The 12,512-nt window shown below is 39.7% G+C and overlaps 21 non-coding genes and 6 pseudogenes across 21 annotated transcripts; all 27 read left to right on the top strand.

The window, feature by feature from the left end:
* The first annotated feature begins 258 nt into the window (after positions 1–258).
* Positions 259–377, top strand: LOC146057036 (5S ribosomal RNA). The gene has a single exon (XR_014469616.1). It is a non-coding gene; the product is annotated as a 5S ribosomal RNA (ribosomal RNA).
* A 346-nt stretch (positions 378–723) lies between these two features.
* On the top strand, positions 724–842 carry LOC146057049 (5S ribosomal RNA). The gene has a single exon (XR_014469627.1). It is a non-coding gene; the product is annotated as a 5S ribosomal RNA (ribosomal RNA).
* Positions 843–1,187: 345 nt separating this feature from the next.
* Positions 1,188–1,306, top strand: LOC146057127 (5S ribosomal RNA; annotated as a pseudogene).
* Positions 1,307–1,652: 346 nt separating this feature from the next.
* On the top strand, positions 1,653–1,771 carry LOC146056945 (5S ribosomal RNA). Its single transcript, XR_014469533.1, has one exon. It is a non-coding gene; the product is annotated as a 5S ribosomal RNA (ribosomal RNA).
* Positions 1,772–2,116: 345 nt separating this feature from the next.
* LOC146057133 (5S ribosomal RNA) lies at positions 2,117–2,235 on the top strand (annotated as a pseudogene).
* A 346-nt stretch (positions 2,236–2,581) lies between these two features.
* Positions 2,582–2,700, top strand: LOC146056903 (5S ribosomal RNA). Its single transcript, XR_014469495.1, has one exon. It is a non-coding gene; the product is annotated as a 5S ribosomal RNA (ribosomal RNA).
* Positions 2,701–3,045: 345 nt separating this feature from the next.
* Positions 3,046–3,164, top strand: LOC146057009 (5S ribosomal RNA). Its single transcript, XR_014469591.1, has one exon. It is a non-coding gene; the product is annotated as a 5S ribosomal RNA (ribosomal RNA).
* Positions 3,165–3,509: 345 nt separating this feature from the next.
* LOC146056864 (5S ribosomal RNA) lies at positions 3,510–3,628 on the top strand. Its single transcript, XR_014469459.1, has one exon. It is a non-coding gene; the product is annotated as a 5S ribosomal RNA (ribosomal RNA).
* A 345-nt stretch (positions 3,629–3,973) lies between these two features.
* Positions 3,974–4,092, top strand: LOC146056995 (5S ribosomal RNA). Its single transcript, XR_014469578.1, has one exon. It is a non-coding gene; the product is annotated as a 5S ribosomal RNA (ribosomal RNA).
* A 345-nt stretch (positions 4,093–4,437) lies between these two features.
* LOC146056987 (5S ribosomal RNA) lies at positions 4,438–4,556 on the top strand. The gene has a single exon (XR_014469571.1). It is a non-coding gene; the product is annotated as a 5S ribosomal RNA (ribosomal RNA).
* A 345-nt stretch (positions 4,557–4,901) lies between these two features.
* On the top strand, positions 4,902–5,020 carry LOC146057010 (5S ribosomal RNA). The gene has a single exon (XR_014469592.1). It is a non-coding gene; the product is annotated as a 5S ribosomal RNA (ribosomal RNA).
* Positions 5,021–5,365: 345 nt separating this feature from the next.
* On the top strand, positions 5,366–5,484 carry LOC146057162 (5S ribosomal RNA; annotated as a pseudogene).
* Positions 5,485–5,830: 346 nt separating this feature from the next.
* LOC146056959 (5S ribosomal RNA) lies at positions 5,831–5,949 on the top strand. The gene has a single exon (XR_014469546.1). It is a non-coding gene; the product is annotated as a 5S ribosomal RNA (ribosomal RNA).
* Positions 5,950–6,294: 345 nt separating this feature from the next.
* Positions 6,295–6,413, top strand: LOC146056865 (5S ribosomal RNA). Its single transcript, XR_014469460.1, has one exon. It is a non-coding gene; the product is annotated as a 5S ribosomal RNA (ribosomal RNA).
* A 345-nt stretch (positions 6,414–6,758) lies between these two features.
* Positions 6,759–6,877, top strand: LOC146056918 (5S ribosomal RNA). The gene has a single exon (XR_014469508.1). It is a non-coding gene; the product is annotated as a 5S ribosomal RNA (ribosomal RNA).
* Positions 6,878–7,222: 345 nt separating this feature from the next.
* On the top strand, positions 7,223–7,341 carry LOC146056867 (5S ribosomal RNA). The gene has a single exon (XR_014469462.1). It is a non-coding gene; the product is annotated as a 5S ribosomal RNA (ribosomal RNA).
* Positions 7,342–7,686: 345 nt separating this feature from the next.
* On the top strand, positions 7,687–7,805 carry LOC146056868 (5S ribosomal RNA). The gene has a single exon (XR_014469463.1). It is a non-coding gene; the product is annotated as a 5S ribosomal RNA (ribosomal RNA).
* Positions 7,806–8,151: 346 nt separating this feature from the next.
* Positions 8,152–8,270, top strand: LOC146056947 (5S ribosomal RNA). The gene has a single exon (XR_014469535.1). It is a non-coding gene; the product is annotated as a 5S ribosomal RNA (ribosomal RNA).
* A 345-nt stretch (positions 8,271–8,615) lies between these two features.
* On the top strand, positions 8,616–8,734 carry LOC146056869 (5S ribosomal RNA). The gene has a single exon (XR_014469464.1). It is a non-coding gene; the product is annotated as a 5S ribosomal RNA (ribosomal RNA).
* A 345-nt stretch (positions 8,735–9,079) lies between these two features.
* On the top strand, positions 9,080–9,198 carry LOC146057145 (5S ribosomal RNA; annotated as a pseudogene).
* Positions 9,199–9,543: 345 nt separating this feature from the next.
* LOC146056934 (5S ribosomal RNA) lies at positions 9,544–9,662 on the top strand. Its single transcript, XR_014469523.1, has one exon. It is a non-coding gene; the product is annotated as a 5S ribosomal RNA (ribosomal RNA).
* A 346-nt stretch (positions 9,663–10,008) lies between these two features.
* Positions 10,009–10,127, top strand: LOC146057083 (5S ribosomal RNA). Its single transcript, XR_014469658.1, has one exon. It is a non-coding gene; the product is annotated as a 5S ribosomal RNA (ribosomal RNA).
* Positions 10,128–10,472: 345 nt separating this feature from the next.
* LOC146056912 (5S ribosomal RNA) lies at positions 10,473–10,591 on the top strand. The gene has a single exon (XR_014469503.1). It is a non-coding gene; the product is annotated as a 5S ribosomal RNA (ribosomal RNA).
* Positions 10,592–10,935: 344 nt separating this feature from the next.
* LOC146056870 (5S ribosomal RNA) lies at positions 10,936–11,054 on the top strand. Its single transcript, XR_014469465.1, has one exon. It is a non-coding gene; the product is annotated as a 5S ribosomal RNA (ribosomal RNA).
* Positions 11,055–11,399: 345 nt separating this feature from the next.
* LOC146057148 (5S ribosomal RNA) lies at positions 11,400–11,518 on the top strand (annotated as a pseudogene).
* A 345-nt stretch (positions 11,519–11,863) lies between these two features.
* On the top strand, positions 11,864–11,982 carry LOC146056935 (5S ribosomal RNA). Its single transcript, XR_014469524.1, has one exon. It is a non-coding gene; the product is annotated as a 5S ribosomal RNA (ribosomal RNA).
* A 346-nt stretch (positions 11,983–12,328) lies between these two features.
* On the top strand, positions 12,329–12,447 carry LOC146057113 (5S ribosomal RNA; annotated as a pseudogene).
* The last annotated feature ends 65 nt before the right edge of the window (positions 12,448–12,512 follow it).

Here is a 12,512-nt window from a genome sequence, read left to right on the forward strand (position 1 = left end):
AGGTCAAACAGACACAATAGCCATCACCTAAAGACTTACCACACTGTTTAGGCTCAATTCCAACTGCTTTTGGCAGCTAAACAGTGTTAAGCCTGTTTAGTAGTTTAATTTAAGACCCCCTGCTAATATCATGTCCTGTAGGTCTTTTTACATTACCAACACATGATTTTTTTTAAGTAAGCCAATACAGTTAGGAAACTTTTTTATTAGCTTACCTGGTGATAGAAGTAGAAGAGGGCAAAAAAGTGCCTGTATCTCACCTACAGCCATACCACATTGGATAGGCCCAATCTCGTCTGATCTTGGAAGCTAAGCAGTGTTGGGCCTGGTTAGTACTTGGGTGGGAGACCACCTGGGAACACCAGGTGCTGTAGGTTTTTTCACATTACTGGCAAATTGTTTTTATTCTCTAGCTATTTATATAGGAAACTTTTTCTTTTTATTGCCAGCACAGACATTTGGAAGAGGTCAAACAGACACAATAGCCATCACCTAAAGACTTACCACACTGTTTAGGCCAAATTCCAACTGCTTTTGGCAGCTAAACAGTGTTAAGCCTGTTTAGTAGTTTAATTTAAGACCCCCTGCTAATATCATGTCCTGTAGGTCTTTTTGCATTACCAACACATGATTTTTTTTAAGTAAGCCAATACAGTTAGGAAACTTTTTTATTAGCTTACCTGGTGATAGAAGTAGAAGAGGGCAAAAAAGTGCCTGTATCTCACCTACAGCCATACCACATTGGATAGGCCCAATCTCGTCTGATCTTGGAAGCTAAGCAGTGTTGGGCCTGGTTAGTACTTGGGTGGGAGACCACCTGGGAACACCAGGTGCTGTAGGTTTTTTCACATTACTGGCAAATTGTTTTTATTCTCTAGCTATTTATATAGGAAACTTTTTCTTTTTATTGCCAGCACAGACATTTGGAAGAGGTCAAACAGACACAATAGCCATCACCTAAAGACTTACCACACTGTTTAGGCTCAATTCCAACTGCTTTTGGCAGCTAAACAGTGTTGAGCCTCTTTTGTAGTTTAATTTAAGACCCCCTGCTAATATCATGTACTGTAGGTCTTTTTACATTACCAACACATGATTTTTTTCAGTAAGCCAATACAGTTAGGAAACTTTTGTATTAGCTTACCTGGTGATAGAAGTAGAAGAGGGCAAAAAAGTGCCTTTAACTCACCTACATCCATACCACATTGGATAGGCCCAATCTCGTCTGATCTTGGAAGCTAAGCAGTGTTGGGCCTGGTTAGTACTTGGGTGGGAGACCACATGGGATCACCAGGTGCTGTAGGTTTTTTCACATTACTGGCAAATTGTTTTTATTCTCTAGCTATTTAAATTGGAAGCTTTTTCTTTTTATTGCCAGTACAGACATTTGGAAGAGGTCAAACAGACACAATAGCCATCACCTAAAGACTTACCACACTGTTTAGGCCCAATTCCAACTGCTTTTGGCAGCTAAACAGTGTTGAGCCTCTTTAGTAGTTTAATTTAAGACCCCCTGCTAATATCATGTCCTGTAGTTCTTTTTACATTACCAACACATGATTTTTTTTAAGTAAGCCAATACAGTTAGGAAACTTTTTTATTAGCTTACCTGGTGATAGAAGTAGAAGAGGGCAAAAAAGTGCCTGTATCTCACCTACAGCCATACCACATTGGATAGTCCCAATCTCGTCTGATCTTGGAAGCTAAGCAGTGTTGGGCTTGGTTAGTACTTGGGTGGGAGACCACATGGGAACACCAGGTGCTGTAGGTTTTTTCACATTACAGGCAAATTGTTTTTATTCTCTAGCTATTTAAATTGGAAACTTTTTCTTTTTATTGCCAGTACAGACATTTGGAAGAGGTCAAACAGACACAATAGCCATCTCCTAAAGACTTACCACACTGTTTAGGCCCAATTCCAACTACTTGTGGCAGCTAAACAGTGTTGAGCCTCTTTAGTAGTTTAATTTAAGACCCCCTGCTAATATCATGTCCTGTAGGTCTTTTTACATTACCAACACATGATTTTTTTCAGTAAGCCAATACAGTTAGGAAACTTTTTTATTAGCTTACCTGGTGATAGAAGTAGAAGAGGGCAAAAAAGTGCCTGTATCTCAACTACAGCCATACCACATTGGATAGGCCCAATCTCGTCTGAACTTGGAAGCTAAGCAGTGTTGTGCCTGGTTAGTACTTTGGTGGGAGACCACATGGGAACACCAGGTGCTGTCGGTTTTTTCACATTACAGGCAATTTTTTTTTTATTCTCTAGCTATTTAAATTGGAAACTTTTTATTTTTATTGCCAGTACAGACATTTGGAAGAGGTCAAACAGACACAATAGCCATCACCTAAAGACTTACCACACTGTTTAGGCCCAATTCCAACTGCTTTTGGCAGCTAAACAGTGTTGGTCCCCTTTAGTAGTTTAATTTAAGACTCCCTGCTAATATCATGTCCTGTAGGTCTTTTTACATTACCAACACATGATTTTTTTCAGTAAGCCAATACAGTTAGGAAACTTTTTTATTAGCTTACCTGGTGATAGAAGTAGAAGAGGGCAAAAAAGTGCCTGTATCTCACCTACAGCCATACCACATTGGATAGGCCCAATCTCGTCTGATCTTGGAAGCTAAGCAGTGTTGGGCCTGGTTAGTACTTGGGTGGGAGACCACATGGGAACTCCAGGTGCTGTAGGTTTTTTCACATTACAGGCAAATTGTTTTTATTCTCTAGCTATTTAAATTGGAAACTTTTTCTTTTTATTGCCAGTACAGACATTTGGAAGAGGTCAAACAGACACAATTGCCATCACCTAAAGACTTACCACACTGTTTAGGCCCAATTCCAACTGCTTTTGGCAGCTAAACAGTGTTGAGCCTCTTTAGTAGTTTAATTTAAGACCCCCTGCTAATATCATGTCCTGTAGGTCTTTTTACATTACCAACACATGATTTTTTTCAGTAAGCCAATACAGTTAGGAAACTTTTTTATTAGCTTACCTGGTGATAGAAGTAGAAGAGGGCAAAAAAGTGCCTATATCTCACCTACAGCCATACCACATTGGATAGGCCCAATCTTGTCTGATCTTGGAAGCTAAGCAGTGTTGGGCCTGGTTAGTACTTGGGTGGGAGACCACATGGGAACACCAGGTGCTGTAGGTTTTTTCACATTACAGGCAAATTGTTTTTATTCTCTAGCTATTTAAATTGGAAACTTTTTCTTTTTATTGCCAGTACAGACATTTGGAAGAGGTCAAACAGACACAATAGCGATCTCCTAAAGACTTACCACACTGTTTAGGCCCAATTCCAACTACTTTTGGCAGCTAAACAGTGTTGAGCCTCTTTAGTAGTTTAATTTAAGACCCCCTGCTAATATCATGTCCTGTAGGTCTTTTTACATTACCAACACATGATTTTTTTCAGTAAGCCAATACAGTTAGGAAACTTTTTTATTAGCTTACCTGGTGATAGAAGTAGAAGAGGGCAAAAAAGTGAATTTAACTCACCTACAGCCATACCACATTGGATAGGCCCAATCTCGTCTGATCTTGGAAGCTAAGCAGTGTTGGGCCTGGTTAGTACTTGGGTGGGAGACCACATGGGAACACCAGGTGCTGTAGGTTTTTTCACATCACTGGCAAATTGTTTTTATTCTCTAGCTATTTATATTGGAAACTTTTTCATTTTATTGCCAGCACAGACATTTGGAAGAGGTCAAACAGACACAATAGCCATCAGCTAAAGACTTACCACACTGTTTAGGCTCAATTCCAACTGCTTTTGGCAGCTAAACAGTGTTGAGCCTCTTTTGTAGTTTAATTTAAGACCCCCTGCTAATATCATGTCCTGTAGGTCTTTTTACATTACCAACACATGATTTTTTTCCGTAAGCCAATACAGTTAGGGAACTTTTGTATTAGCTTACCTGGTGATAGAAGTAGGAGAGGGCAAAAAAGTGCCTGTATCTCACCTACAGCCATACCACATTGGATAGGCCCAATCTCGTCTGATCTTGGAAGCTAAGCAGTGTTGGGCCTGGTTAGTACTTTGGTGGGAGACCACATGGGAACACCAGGTGCTGTAGGGTTTTTCACATTACAGGCAAATTGTTTTTATTCTCTAGCTATTTAAATTGGAAACTTTTTCTTTTTATTGCCAGTACAGACATTTGGAAGAGGTCAAACAGACACAATAGCCATCACATAAAGACTTACCACACTGTTTAGGCCCAATTCCAACTGCTTTTGGCAGCTAAACAGTGTTGAGCCTCTTTAGTAGTTTAATTTAAGACCCCCTGCTAATATCATGTCCTGTAGGTCTTTTTACATTACCAACACATGATTTTTTTCAGTAAGCCAATACAGTTAGGAAACTTTTTTATTAGCTTACCTGGTGATAGAAGTAGAAGAGGGCTAAAAAGTGCCTGTATTTCACCTACAGCCATACCACATTGGATAGGCCCAATCTCGTCTGTTCTTGGAAGCTAAGCAGTGTTGGGCCTGGTTAGTACTTGGGTGGGAGACCACATGGGAACACCAGGTGCTGTAGGTTTTTTCACATTACAGGCAAATTGTTTTTATTCTCTAGCTATTTAAATTGGAAACTTTTTCTTTTTATTGCCAGTACAGGCATTTGGAAGAGGTCAAACAGACACAATAGCCATCACCTAAAGACTTACCACACTGTTTAGGCCCAATTCCATCTGCTTTTTGCAGCTAAACAGTGTTGATCCTCTTTAGTAGTTTAATTTAAGACCCCCTGCTAATATCATGTCCTGTAGGTCGTTTTACATTACCAACACATGATTTTTTTCAGTAAGCCAATACAGTTAGGAAACTTTTTTATTAGCTTACCTGGTGATAGAAGTAGAAGAGGGCAAAAAAGTGCCTGTATCTCACCTACAGCCATACCACATTGGATAGGCCCAATCTTGTCTGATCTTGGAAGCTAAGCAGTGTTGGGCCTGGTTAGTACTTGGGTGGGAGACCACATGGGAACACCAGGTGCTGTAGGTTTTTTGACATTACAGGCAAATTGTTTTTATTCTCTAGCTATTTAAATTGGAAACTTTTTCTTTTTATTGCCAGTACAGACATTTGGAAGAGGTCAAACAGACACAATAGCCATCTCCTAAAGACTTACCACACTGTTTAGGCCCAATTCCAACTACTTGTGGCAGCTAAACAGTGTTGAGCCTCTTTAGTAGTTTAATTTAAGACCCCCTGCTAATATCATGTCCTGTAGGTCTTTTTACATTACCAACACATGATTTTTTTCAGTAAGCCAATACAGTTAGGAAACTTTTTTATTAGCTTACCTGGTGATAGAAGTAGAAGAGGGCAAAAAAGTGCCTGTATCTCAACTACAGCCATACCACATTGGATAGGCCCAATATCGTCTGAACTTGGAAGCTAAGCAGTGTTGGGCCTGGTTAGTACTTTGGTGGGAGACCACATGGGAACACCAGGTGCTGTCAGTTTTTTCACATTACAGGCAATTTTTTTTTTATTCTCTAGCTATTTAAATTGGAAACTTTTTATTTTTATTGCCAGTACAGACATTTGGAAGAGGTCAAACAGACACAATAGCCATCACCTAAAGACTTACCACACTGTTTAGGCCCAATTCCAACTGCTTTTGGCAGCTAAACAGTGTTGGTCCCCTTTAGTAGTTTAATTTAAGACTCCCTGCTAATATCATGTCCTGTAGGTCTTTTTACATTACCAACACATGATTTTTTTCAGTAAGCCAATACAGTTAGTAAACTTTTTTATTAGCTTACCTGGTGATAGAAGTAGAAGAGGGCAAAAAAGTGCCTGTATCTCACCTACAGCCATACCACATTGGATAGGCCTAATCTCGTCTGATCTTGGAAGCTAAGCAGTGTTGGGCCTGGTTAGTACTTGGGTGGGAGACCACATGGGAACACCAGGTGCTGTAGGTTTTTTCACATTACAGGCAAATTGTTTTTATTCTCTAGCTATTTAAATTGGAAACTTTTTCTTTTTATTGCCAGTACAGACATTTGGAAGAGGTGAAACAGACACAATAGCCATCACCTAAAGACTTACCACACTGTTTAGGCCCAATTCCAACTGCTTTTGGCAGCTAAACAGTGTTGAGCCTCTTTAGTAGTTTAATTTAAGACCCCCTGCTAATATCATGTCCTGTAGGTCTTTTTACATTACCAACACATGATTTTTTTCAGTAAGCCAATACAGTTAGGAAACTTTTGTATTAGCTTACCTGGTGATAGAAGTAGAAGAGGGCAAAAAAGTGCCTTTAACTCACCTACAGCCATACCACATTGGATAGGCCCAATCTCGTCTGATCTTGGAAGCTAAGCAGTGTTGGGCCTGGTTAGTACTTGGGTGGGAGACCACATGGGAACACCAGGTGCTGTAGGTTTTTTCACATTACTGGCAAATTGTTTTTATTCTCTAGCTATTTAAATAGGAAACTTTATCTTTTTATTGCCAGCACAGACATTTGGAAGAGGTCAAACAGACACAATAGCCATCACCTAATGACTTACCAAACTGTTTAGGCCCAATTCCAACTGCTTTTGGCAGCTAAACAGTGTTGAGCCTCTTTAGTAGTTTAATTTAAGACCCCCTGCTAATATCATGTCCTGTAGGTCTTTTTACATTACCAACACATGATTTTTTTCAGTAAGCCAATACAGTTAGGAAACTTTTTTATTAGCTTACCTGGTGATAGAAGTAGAAGAGGGCAAAAAAGTGCCTGTATCTCAACTACAGCCATACCACATTGGATAGGCCCAATCTCGTCTGAACTTGGAAGCTAAGCAGTGTTGGGCCTGGTTAGTACTTGGGTGGGAGACCACATGGGAACACCAGGTGCTGTAGGTTTTTTCACATTACTGGCAAATTGTTTTTATTCTCTAGCTATTTAAATTGGAAACTTTTTCTTTTTATTGCCAGCACAGACATTTGGAAGAGGTCAAACAGACACAATAGCCATCACCTAAAGACTTACCACACTGTTTAGGCCCAATTCCAACTGCTTTTGGCAGCTAAACAGTGTTGGGCCTCTTTAGTAGTTTAATTTAAGACCCCCTGCTAATATCATGTCCTGTAGGTCTTTTTACATTACCAACACATGATTTTTTTCAGTAAGCCAATACAGTTAGGAAACTTTTTTATTAGCTTACCTGGTGATAGAAGTAGAAGAGGGCAAAAAAGTGCCTGTATCTCACCTACAGCCATACCACATTGGATAGGCCCAATCTCGTCTGATCTTGGAAGCTAAGCAGTGTTGGGCCTGGTTAGTACTTGGGTGGGAGACCACATGGGAACACCAGGTGCTGTAGGTTTTTTCACATTACAGGCAAATTGTTTTTATTCTCTAGCTATTTAAATTGGAAACTTTTTCTTTTTATTGCCAGTACAGACATTTGGAAGAGGTCAAACAGACACAATAGCCATCACCTAAAGACTTACCACACTGTTTAGGCCCAATTCCAACTGCTTTTGGCAGCTAAACAGTGTTGAGCCTGTTTAGTAGTTTAATTTAAGACCCCCTGCTAATATCATGTCCTGTAGGTCTTTTTACATTACCAACACATGATTTTTTTCAGTAAGCCAATACAGTTAGGAAACTTTTTTATCAGCTTACCTGGTGATAGAAGTAGAAGAGGGCAAAAAAGTGCCTGTATCTCACCTACAGCCATACCACATTGGATAGGCCCAATCTCGTCTGATCTTGGAAGCTAAGCAGTGTTGGGCCTGGTTAGTACTTGGGTGGGAGACCACATGGGAACACCAGGTGCTGTAGGTTTTTTCACATTACAGGCAAATTGTTTTTATTCTCTAGCTATTTAAATTGGAAACTTTTTCTTTTTATTGCCAGTACAGACATTTGGAAGAGGTCAAACAGACACAATAGCCATCACCTAAAGAATTACCACACTGTTTAGGCCCAATTCCAACTGCTTTTGGCAGCTAAACAGTGTTGAGCCTCTTTAGTAGTTTAATTTAAGACCCCCTGCTAATATCATGTCCTGTAGGTCTTTTTACATTACCAACACATGATTTTTTTTAAGTAAGCCAATACAGTTAGGAAACTTTTTTATTAGCTTACCTGGTGATAGAAGTAGAAGAGGGCAAAAAAGTGCTTGTATCTCACCTACAGCCATACCACATTGGATAGGCCCAACCTCGTCTGATCTTGGAAGTTAAGCAGTGTTGGGCCTGGTTAGTACTTGGGTGGGAGACCACATGGGAACACCAGGTGCTGTAGGTTTTTTCACATTACTGGCAAATTGTTTTTATTCTCTAGCTATTTAGATTGGAAACTTTTTCTTTTTATTGCCAGCACAGACATTTGGAAGAGTTCAAACAGACACAATAGCCATCACCTAAAGACTTACCACACTGTTTAGGCCCAATTCCAACTGCTTTTGGCAGCTAAACAGTGTTGAGCCTCTTTAGTAGTTTAATTTAAGACCCCCTGCTAATATCATGTCCTGTAGGTCTTTTTACATTACCAACACATGATTTTTTTCAGTAAGCCAATACAGTTAGGAAACTTTTGTATTAGCTTACCTGGTGATAGAAGTAGAAGAGGGCAAAAAAGTGAATTTAACTCACCTACAGCCATACCACATTGGATAGGCCCAATCTCGTCTGATCTTGGAAGCTAAGCAGTGTTGGGCCTGGTTAGTACTTGGGTGGGAGACCACATGGGAACACCAGGTGCTGTAGGTTTTTTCACATTACTGGCAAATTGTTTTTATTCTCTAGCTATTTATATTGGAAACTTTTTCATTTTATTGCCAGCACAGACATTTGGAAGAGGTCAAACAGACACAATAGCCATCAGCTAAAGACTTACCACACTGTTTAGGCTCAATTCCAACTGCTTTTGGCAGCTAAACAGTGTTGAGCCTCTTTTGTAGTTTAATTTAAGACCCCCTGCTAATATCATGTCCTGTAGGTCTTTTTACATGACCAACAAATGATTTTTTTCCGTAAGCCAATACAGTTAGGAAACTTTTGTATTAGCTTACCTGGTGATAGAAGTAGAAGAGGGCAAAAAAGTGCCTGTATCTCACCTACAGCCATACCACATTGGATAGGCCCAATCTCGTCTTATCTTGGAAGCTAAGCAGTTTTGGGCCTGGTTAGTACTTGGGTGGGAGACCACATGGGAACACCAGGTGCTGTAGGTTTTTTCACATTACTGGCAAATTGTTTTTATTCTCTAGCTATTTAAATTGGGAACTTTTTCTTTTTATTGCCAGTACAGACATTTGGAAGAGGTCAAACAGACACAATAGCCATCACCTAAAGACTTACCACACTGTTTAGGCCCAATTCCAACTGCTTTTGGCAGCTAAACAGTGTTGAGCCTCTTTAGTAGTTTAATTTAAGACCCCCTGCTAATATCATGTCCTGTAGGTCTTTTTACATTACCAACACATGATTTTTTTCAGTAAGCCAATACAGTTAGGAAACCTTTTTATTAGCTTACCTGGTGATAGAAGTAGAAGAGGGCAAAAAAGTGCCTGTATATCATCTACAGCCATACCACATTGGATAGGCCCAATCTCGTCTGATCTTGGAAGCTAAGCAGTGTTGGGCCTGGTTAGTACTTGGGTGGGAGACCACATGAGAACACCAGGTGCTGTAGGTTTTTTCACATCACAGGCAAATTGTTTTTATTCTCTAGCTATTTAAATTGGAAACTTTTTCTTTTTATTGCCAGTACAGACATTTGGAAGAGGTCAAAAAGACACAATAGACTTCACCTAAAGACTTACCACACTGTTTAGGCCCAATTCCAACTGCTTTTGGCAGCTAAACAGTGTTGAGCCTGTTTAGTAGTTTAATTTAAGACCCCCTGCTAATATCATGTCCTGTAGGTCTTTTTACATTACCAACACATGATTTTTTTTAAGTAAGCCAATACAGTTAGGAAACTTTTTTATTAGCTTACCTGGTGATAAAAGTAGAAGAGGGCAAAAAAGTGCCTGTATCTCACCTACAGCAATACCACATTGGATAGGCCTAATTTCGTCTGATCTTGGAAGCTAAGCAGTGTTGGGCCTGGTTAGTACTTGGGTGGGAGACCACCTGGGAACACCAGGTGCTGTAGGTTTTTTCACATTACTGGCAAATTGTTTTTATTCTCTAGCTATTTAAATTGGAAACTTTTTCTTTTTATTGCCAGCACAGACATTTGGAAGAGGTCAAACAGACACAATAGCCATCACCTAAAGACTTACCACACTGTTTAGGCTCAATTCCAACTGCTTTTGGCAGCTAAACAGTGTTGAGCCTCTTTTGTAGTTTAATTTAAGACCCCCTGCTAATATCATGTCCTGTAGGTCTTTTTACATTACCAACACATGATTTTTTTCAGTAAGCCAATACAGTTAGGAAACTTTTTTATTAGCTTACCTGGTGATAGAAGTAGAAGAGGGCAAAAAAGTGCCTGTATCTCACCTACAGCCATACCACACTGGATAGGCCCAATCTCGTCTGATCTTGGAAGCTAAGCAGTGTTGGGCCTGGTTAGTACTTGGGTGGGAGATCACATGGGAACACCAGGTGCTGTAGGTTTTTTCACATTACAGGCAAATTGTTTTTTTCTCTAGCTATTTAAATTGGAAACTTTTTCTTTTTATTGCCAGTACAGACATTTGGAAGAGGTCAAACAGACACAATAGCCATCACCTAAAGACTTACCACAATGTTTAGGCCCAATTCCAACTGCTTTTGGCAGCTTAACAGTGTTGAGCCTCTTTAGTAGTTTAATTTAAGACCCCCTGCTAATATCATGTCTTGTAGGTCTTTTTACATTACCAACACATGATTTTTTTCAGTAAGCCAATACAGTTAGGAAACTTTTGTATTAGCTTACCTGGTGATAGTAGTAGAAGAGGGCAAAAAAGTGAATTTAACTCACCTACAGCCATACCACATTGGATAGGCCCAATCTCGTCTGATCTTGGAAGCTAAGCAGTGTTGGGCCTGGTTAGTACTTGGGTGGGAGACCACATGGGAACACCAGGTGCTGTAGGTTTTTTCACATTACTGGCAAATTGTTTTTATTCTCTAGCTATTTATATTGGAAACTTTTTCATTTTATTGCCAGCACAGACATTTGGAAGAGGTCAAACAGACACAATAGCCATCAGCTAAAGACTTACCACACTGTTTAGGCTCAATTCCAACTGCTTTTGGCAGCTAAACAGTGTTGAGCCTCTTTTGTAGTTTAATTTAAGACCCCCTGCTAATATCATGTCCTGTAGGTCTTTTTACATGACCAACAAATGATTTTTTTCCGTAAGCCAATACAGTTAGGAAACTTTTGTATTAGCTTACCTGGTGATAGAAGTAGAAGAGGGCAAAAAAGTGCCTGTATCTCACCTACAGCCATACCACATTGGATAGGCCCAATCTCGTCTTATCTTGGAAGCTAAGCAGTTTTGGGCCTGGTTAGTACTTGGGTGGGAGACCACATGGGAACACCAGGTGCTGTAGGTTTTTTCACATTACTGGCAAATTGTTTTTATTCTCTAGCTATTTAAATTGGGAACTTTTTCTTTTTATTGCCAGTACAGACATTTGGAAGAGGTCAAACAGACACAATAGCCATCACCTAAAGACTTACCACACTGTTTAGGCCCAATTCCAACTGCTTTTGGCAGCTAAACAGTGTTGAGCCTCTTTAGTAGTTTAATTTAAGACCCCCTGCTAATATCATGTCCTGTAGGTCTTTTTACATTACCAACACATGATTTTTTTCAGTAAGCCAATACAGTTAGGAAACCTTTTTATTAGCTTACCTGGTGATAGAAGTAGAAGAGGGCAAAAAAGTGCCTGTATATCATCTACAGCCATACCACATTGGATAGGCCCAATCTCGTCTGATCTTGGAAGCTAAGCAGTGTTGGGCCTGGTTAGTACTTGGGTGGGAGACCACATGAGAACACCAGGTGCTGTAGGTTTTTTCACATCACAGGCAAATTGTTTTTATTCTCTAGCTATTTAAATTGGAAACTTTTTCTTTTTATTGCCAGTACAGACATTTGGAAGAGGTCAAAAAGACACAATAGACTTCACCTAAAGACTTACCACACTGTTTAGGCCCAATTCCAACTGCTTTTGGCAGCTAAACAGTGTTGAGCCTCTTTAGTAGTTTAATTTAAGACCCCCTGCTAATATCATGTCCTGTAGGTCTTTTTACATTACCAACACATGATTTTTTTTAAGTAAGCCAATACAGTTAGGAAACTTTTTTATTAGCTTACCTGGTGATAAAAGTAGAAGAGGGCAAAAAAGTGCCTGTATCTCACCTCTAGCCATACTACATTGGATACGCCTAATTTCGTCTGATCTTGGAAGCTAAGCAGTGTTGGGCCTGGTTAGTACTTGGGTGGGAGACCACCTGGGAACACCAGGTGCTGTAGGTTTTTTCACATTACTGGCAAATTGTTTTTATTCTCTAGCTATTTAAATTGGAAACTTTTTCTTTTTA

Source organism: Crinia signifera, unplaced genomic scaffold (assembly GCF_055691185.1).
Source record: "Crinia signifera unplaced genomic scaffold, ASM5569118v1 HAP2_SCAFFOLD_99, whole genome shotgun sequence".
Classification (NCBI taxonomy): domain Eukaryota; kingdom Metazoa; phylum Chordata; class Amphibia; order Anura; family Myobatrachidae; genus Crinia; species Crinia signifera.